The sequence below is a fragment of the Canis aureus genome, chromosome 3 (genome assembly GCF_053574225.1).
Source record: "Canis aureus isolate CA01 chromosome 3, VMU_Caureus_v.1.0, whole genome shotgun sequence".
NCBI classification, from domain to species: domain Eukaryota; kingdom Metazoa; phylum Chordata; class Mammalia; order Carnivora; family Canidae; genus Canis; species Canis aureus.
Genome location: NC_135613.1, coordinates 27393607 through 27401546, shown reverse-complemented (window position 1 = coordinate 27401546; position 7940 = coordinate 27393607). Strand labels below are relative to the sequence as shown.

Sequence of the window (7940 nt, the reverse complement as noted above, 5' to 3'; positions counted from 1 at the left end):
CTTCCTGCTGAGCAGGGAGCCTGACAAAATTACCCACTTTAAAGCGTACAATTCAGTGGCATTTAGAACATTCACAATGTTGTGCAACCGTCACCTCTATCCAATTTCAAAACATTTCAGTGCTCCCAAAGGAGACTGTGTCCCCATTAGCAGTCATTCCAACCCTGCCCCCCAGGCCCTAGTAATCTCTCCTCCACATTCTGTCTCTATGGATTTACCTATTTTGGATGTTTCATATAAATGGGATTATGTTGTGTGTGACCTTTTGAGTCTGGCTTCTTTCACTTAGCAGAATGTTTCAAGTTTGTTAATGTTGCATGTGTCAGAATTTCATTTTTAAGCCTGAATGATATTCTATTGTATGGACCTGACATATTTCGTTCATCTCTTCATCCATGGATAGTCATTTGGGTTGTTTCCACGTTCTGGCAGTTGTGAATAGTACTGCTATGAATATTCATGTACAATCATTTGTTTTGAGTACCTATTTCCATTTCTTTTGTGCGCATACCTAGGAGTTGAATTGCTGGGTCATATGGTAATTCTATGTTTAACTTTTTAAGAAACCACCATTCAAATTCTTTTCAAATAGCTTTGGCAGCACACATACTAAAATTGGAATGATACAGAGATGAGCATGGCCCCTGCACAAAGTGACACACAAATTCGTGAAATGTTCCATATTTTTAAAAAAATTCTTTTGGGTAATAGAATTATTCAAGTTTTTTATTTCTTCCTGAGATGGTTTCAGTAAGTTGTGTTTTTTCTAGGAAAGTACCTACTACTTTATCTAAGTTTTCAAATGTATTGGCGAAAATGTTGATATTAACTTTGATAATACTTTTTTTTGGTTTGTTTTTTAGAGATAGGATAGAGCGATAGGGAGGGGCAGAAGGATAGAGAGAATTTTTTAAAATATCTTATTTATTTATTCATAGAGACACAGAGAGAGAGAGAGAGAGAGGCAGAGACACAGGCAGAGGGAGAAGCAGGCTCCATGCTGAGAGCCCCACGTGGGACTGGATCCAGGGTCTCCAGGATCACGCCCCGGGGTTGCAGGCGGCGCTAAACCACTGCGCCACCGGGGCTGCCCGAGAGAGAGAGAGAGAGAGAGAGAGAGAGAGAGAGAGAGAGAAAGAATCTTAAACAGGCTCCATGCCCAGCACCGATAGAGCCCAACTCGGGGTTTCAATCTTAGGACCTTGAGATCATGACCTGAGCCGAAGTCAAGAGTTGGATACCTAACTGACTGAGCCACCCAGGCACCTCAATAATACTTTCTATTTTATGTTTTTCCTGCTTTTCAGAAACTTCTACTCTTGTTCTTTCTTTTCCAGAATTTTTAAATTCTAAAATTGAATGTTTAGTTCATTTATTTTGAGATTTTCTTCTTTCCTAACTTACATATCCAGGACTAAACATTGTTTCTATACATTTTTTTAAAGATTTTATTTATTTATTCATGAGAGACACAGAGAGAGAGGCAGAGACACAGTCAGAGGGAGAAGCAGGCTCCATGCAGGAAGCCTGATGCGGGACTTGATCCAGGGGCTCCAGGAAAACGACCTGGGCCAGGGTAGGCACTAAACCACTGAGCCACCCAGGGACTCCCTGTTTCTATACATTGATTTCAGTTTGTGTCAGTGTTCAGTTCTGATTCCTCCCAAGTGTATGCATTTTATCCCAATTTAATTTAGCTGTATTTTGCCACTAATTTCTAACTTAATTGTAGTGTGGTCAGAGAGCCTGGTCTGTGTGGTACCAATCCTGTGAAATATGTGGAACCTAACAGTTGGTCAACTTTTGTAAATATTTCAAGTGTGACTGAAAAGAATGGGTCTTCTCACATTCACCAGAATGGCTTAAATGAAGAGTGGAATACTACCAAGCATTGATGAGGTATGAGCTACTAGAAGGCTCACATACTGCTGGTGGGAATATAAATTGCTACAACCATTTGGAAACCTTTTGGGTAATGTCTGCAAAGGCTAAACGTACCTAACAGAAATACATACACACATGATCAGAAGACATCTACCAGAATGTTCATCCCGGGACACCCACCAGCTGGCTCAGTTGGTACAGCACATGACTCTTGACCTTAAGGTCACGAGTTCAAATGCCTTATTGAGTGTAGAGATTACTAAAAGAAAAATAATAATAAAGGTAAAAAAAAAACAAAAGAATGTTCATCCCAGCACCATTTATGCTACCTGCAAAGAGGCAACAATCTCAATGTCCATCAACAGAACGGATAAATGTAGTTCATTCATACAATGGAATGAGAATGAAAAAGATATTTCCACACACATAAATCTCACAAACATAGTATTGAGCAAAAGGTACACAAAAGAATACTACTCTATGGTTTCATTTATATTAAGTAAATATAGGCAAATTTAATCTATACATTTGAAGTTAGGGTGATGGTTTCTTGTAACATGTACTATGACTGGGGGTGGAGCAGTGGCAGGATAAAGGGTTTGAGGGTACCATGAAGTTCTATTTCCTGATCTAATCCAAGTCTTGAGTCTCTAGTGTGTCAACTTCATGGGAATTCATTAGGTCATATATTTTTGATTTGCATACTTTTCTGTATATATGTTATTGTTCAATAAAAAAGTTCAGTTAAGGGTGACCCGATGGCTCAGTTGTTAAATGTTGGACTCTTGTTTTCAGCTCAGGTCATGATCTTGGGGTCCTGGGATGGAACCCTGTATCAGGCTCCATGCTCAGTGGGGAGTTTGCTTGAGGATTCTCTCTCTCCCTCTCTCTTTCAAATAAATAAATCTTTTAAAATTTTCAGTTAAAAAAAAGAATGTGTGGTGTTTAATTACTAGGTACAATATTTATATATTCATTGAATCAAGTTTGTTAGACGTTCCTGGCTGGCTCAGTTGGTGGAGCCTGTGATGCTTGATCTCTGGGTTGTGGGTTCGAGCCCCACATTGGGTGTAAAGATTATTTAAAAATAAAATAAAATCAATCTCTTTAAATCAAGCTTGTTAATTGTTCTGGTCAAATCTCTATCCTTACTTATTTTTTACACACTTGATCTGTCAAACTAAGAAAAGTTGTGCTAAACTTTCCCACCATAACAGTAGATTCGTCAGTCTCTTTTCATAGATCTGCAAATGTTTGCTTTATATGTCTTGAGGCTGTGTTATTAGATGCTTACAAGTTTAGAATCATTATCTCTTCCTGGTGAATTGGAATTTTTTGTCATTATGTAGTCCTCTTTATCATAGGTGACAATTTTTGCTTTCTTATCTATTTTGTCTGGCGTTTGATAGCTATTGCAGTCTTTTCTTGGCTACTCTTTTCCAGTTTATCTTTATCTGTATTTTCAAATTTTTTTAGTGTCTTTATGTTTTGGAAGGATGTCTTGCAAACAATATGTAGAGGAATTATTTTTTTAAATCTGGCTCAACAATGTTTTCTCTTAACTAGCATCTTCCTTTTGACTTTGTTGTAGTCGAGGAGTTAGTCATCTACTTGTTATTCCTTTGTAGATGATTTGTTTCTTCTCCCTGCTCTGGCTGCCTCCAAAATGTTTTCTTTTCTTTGGTATCTTTCAGTCTCAGTGCAAATCTATGATTTGTGGATCTACTTTCTTCCTTCCTTTTCTCTTTTTCTCTTTTCTTTCTTTTAATGTGTTGGGATTTATTAGATATTTGAATTTGAGCCTTGGTATATTTGAACAATTCTGGCAAATTCTTATCCATTGTCTCTTCAAATATTGCTTTTTTTTTTTCTAATTCTCTCTGGTCTCTCTTTCCAGACAATATAACTTACTTCCTTTCATCCTATATTTTGTTTCAACTTCTCTTTCATGTCTTCTTTCCCTCTGTCTTTTGGTGCTGCATTCTCTGTGATTTTTTTTTTTTTCAAATCTATCAGCCAGTTCATTCTTCATCTGTGTCCAATCTGGTGACTGGAGCATCCACTGAATTATGAATTGTAATCATTACATATAAAGTTTATTTTTAAATGTTTTATTTTGTTCTTTTTAAAATCTATTCTATGCACATATTTATTTGTTTAAACATCCCAAATACATGTATTCTATGTTCTGTATCTGATAATTCTAAAATTGGAAGTTGTAATTGTGTCTGCTGTCTGTGGTTTCTGCAGTTCTTATTTTATGGCACTTTGTTTCCTTATGTGTCTTGTGATTTTTGCTTGGGAAGTGTTCATTTTCCTCTATTTCATTTTTCATTCTATAGGAATTCTTTGAGGTTTAGATTGAGGTTAACTTCTTCCAGAGAGGGTTTGCATTTGCTTCTGCAACTCATCTGAGGGCCCTATTATCCCAACATGGGTGGTGTGTGGGGTGTGTGTGTGTGTGTGTGTGTTGCATGTGTACACACTTGGTATTAGTTTTGGAGTTCAGTGCAAAACATAGAAACCACTCAGTATATTTTATGCAGAAAGGAGTTTCAAACAAGAAATTAGATGTTTATACAATCCCTGGGAAAATAGAGGAGTCATAATCAGGAGGCCTCCCTGGAACTGTTCAGTTGAAGACCATATCACCATAGTTTTGATTCAGGCATAAGGAAACCAGGATTATGAAGCCACTAAGGCTACTGAAGCTGTTACCATAACAACCATATCTACCCAGAAAGCTGCTGATAAAACCCTAAAATGCTGGCCACTGCCACAACTGTCTTTCACACTTGCCTCCGTGACCTTAGCTGTGAGCAGAAAGACCGCCTCTGCCTCAGTTCCATCTACCAAATCTCACACAGGTCTGTGCAATTGGCCAGACAGCCTAGTGGCAAGAGCCCCTCAGAAATGAAATTTTTACTTTCTAGCCTCTACAATGTAGGAACAGTAGTGTGTACTGAGTCCTGCTGATCATATTCAGTATAGAACCACCATTTAGCTTCTCATTGCTTCTGTAACAGCTCAGTTTTGTTAGCCTTGGGTCAACATGTGTCTAGTGTATCTTTTCCATCCCCCTATTTTGAACCTATGGGGGACACTATTCACTGGCCACTGAGCACTATTTTCTAATTCTGTTCTCTCTTGTATGCTTTCACTATAAAGTGTAGGGATGACTATCTTCTCTTGTCAGGTGGCAAGTGGTTTGATTAATGAAACACAAGCAGAAATCTGTTGAGAATTCTGGTAAGGTTTTTGCTTTTCCTGAAAAAGGAAACAATGTGACTAGTATTGCTCTTTTCTAGCCTTCACTTCTGTGACCATGAAGAGAAGGTCAAGAGAAATGCTGAGACACCATCCCTACACTACTGAACAAAGACCAGCAGCCACATACTCCCAGACTTCATTTCCATTTTCATTTACAAGAAAAATAAACCTGCTTTGTCAGCTATTGTTAGGTGGTGTTTCTTTTATTTATACTCAAAAGTAGTTTTTATTTTCAACTTTTAGAAACTGTTTATTTTCAATCAACCTTATTTCCATTTTGTTTGCCTTTGTGGAAGAGCAGCTTAAGACCACTCAGTGATTGTTCCTATCCATTCAGTGGCCTGAGCAGTGGGAACTGCAGACCAGTCTTCAGTGGTCTGCTGAGTGATCCAGTTTTCAGTAGGGAACAGCTGAATAGGCACAGAGGGCACCTGCATGCCTTCAGACCAGTCTGCAACTTCAGGCTAAGCAGGACTTCCCGGGCCAGCATCCACCACATCAGACCCACTCAGTGAACTCCCTTGTTGTTGGGAGGGATGACAATGTCCACATCGTACAGAGGAGAGTGTGTTACACAGAGCAATAGTAGGCAGGTTAACATAAGATGAGAGGCTGGTGGTCAGCCCTGACATCAGAAACCACCAGAAGCCTTGGCTTTTGGAAGGCTGCCTTGAATCTAGTTAGTGGAAGTTCCAGAAGTGAAGCGACTGGCAATAGGAATGGCTCCAATAGCAGCAGCAAATTTCAGCACAGCTTGCTGGCCAGTATTTCTGGATGATAAGACACTAACATCAGCTTGGTTTTCAGTGACAACAATGGCACAAGCTGCTGGTAGATGCTTCTCCCAGGTTCTCTTCAGATTTATGATGTAGATACCATCATTTTTTCCTTTTGTATATGTTCCATTTGGAAGTCAACGTTGGTGCCACCTAAGTGGGTTTCTGCTGCACGGAATTTGAGGACATCCTCCTCCTTCATTTGGAGAACATCAAGGACTCTGGACATTGTTAACATTTCCCTTTAAGTTACGATGGAAATGCAAAACAACACCATATGAATCCTTCCCTGGGTAGTGTGTTCTAACCAATACATAACTTTCTCTTTATGTGTCTTCTGTAAATAATGTATAGATTTTGTTGTTGTTGTTGTTAAATAAATCTAAAAGTCTTTGTATTTTAAAATGGGGATTTAATTCATTCTTCTTTTGTGATTGCCAATTGTTCTGATTTATTCCTGTAAACTTACTTTGCATACTTTTTGGCATGATTTTTTTTTTTAAAGATTTTATATTTAAGTAAGCTCTATACCCAATATGGGGCTTGAACTCACAACCTTGAGATCAAGAGTCACATGCTCTACTGACTGAGACAGGCAAATGCCCCTACTATGATTTTTTAATGTTACATTTCCCCCTTTTTCTTTCCATTTGTTGGATTCATCATTTTTTAAAGTTTTAATTTCTTTTTCATTGAATGATTTAGAAGTTGTACATCCAATTTCTAGTATCCTAACAGAGACAATTTTCTGATCATTTTTTCTTTTTGTGTGTTGTAGGTTGAATACTTTCTATTCATATGTCTTTATGTTCATGTTATGATTCTTTCTTTTTATCCAATCTGCTGTTAATCCTCTAAAACAATAAAAATTTTTTTTGATATAGCATTTTTCAGATCTAAGATTTCCATTTGGTTCTTTGTTATATTTTCTGTGTTACTTCTAAAAATTCCCTATATCTTCACCCATTCTATCCACTTTTCCTTGAAATCTTTATATTTATGGTAATTATTTTAGCATCTTTATTAATTAAGCATAAGGTTATCTGTGGGTCTGCTTCTATTGACTGCTTTTTCCTCTTAATTATAAGATGCATTCTCCTGCTTCTTTTCATGCCTTGTGTATTTTTATCATATACTGAACATTGTGGATGATATACAATGGTTTCTGTTATTTTCCTTTGAAAAAGTGATACATTTTGTTTTAGGTGGCAAACAAATTACCATCAGATAACTTTGATCCTGTGGTTGTTTGCTTATAGGCTTTCTTAGGGTGTTTATTTCAGTTTTGCCCTCAGTCTGGGATGTGTTCTTTCTGGGGTTTTAGTAGAAAGCCCAATGGGTTTATCAAGCACCTTGAACTTGACTGGACATGATATCTAAACTCTATCTCCATAGGTGGACAGCTGTTGAAATTCCTGCTCAGTTCCTTTGGCCTTCTGGTTGCTGCTTTCCACTTGATCCCTTGGAGATGTGACCTGCACATGCATAGTTCAGGATTCAACCAAGGATTTGGGGGGATGTTTGTACACAGATTTTGGGGCTTCCTCCTTTCCAGGATCTACCCTCCCTCAATTCCATCTACTCTGGCAGGAAACCCTGAACTCTAACTTCTGTTTTTTCAGCCCAGTAAAACTGCCACTTTCACTTTGAACTCTATTTCTTGTATGCTGAGAGAATTAAGAAACTGTCTTGGGAGAAAGCTGGTTATACATGGATCTGCACTAGTTTGTTTCCTTTTATCCCAGGGCACTCTTGCTCTCTACTACCTTCACATAGTTGTTTTTTAAAATATTTTACCTTGACTTTATAATTGTCACAGGCAAGATGGTTAATATGATGCAAATTTTTCTGCTATTACCTAAAGTGGAATTTATTCTCTAATTTGTAAATGTACATTTAATAATAATAACAACAATAACCAGAATTAGTCAATTGTATCCTCTCCTTCCAAAGACTAAAACTTTAGTCTGTTTTCATTTTCCTCCTCATTCTCTTCCTCCTGGGATTAAC

General features: G+C 37.7%; 1 pseudogene; it reads left to right on the top strand.

The window, feature by feature from the left end:
- The first annotated feature begins 589 nt into the window (after positions 1–589).
- Positions 590–688, top strand: LOC144311681 (U6 spliceosomal RNA; annotated as a pseudogene).
- The last annotated feature ends 7252 nt before the right edge of the window (positions 689–7940 follow it).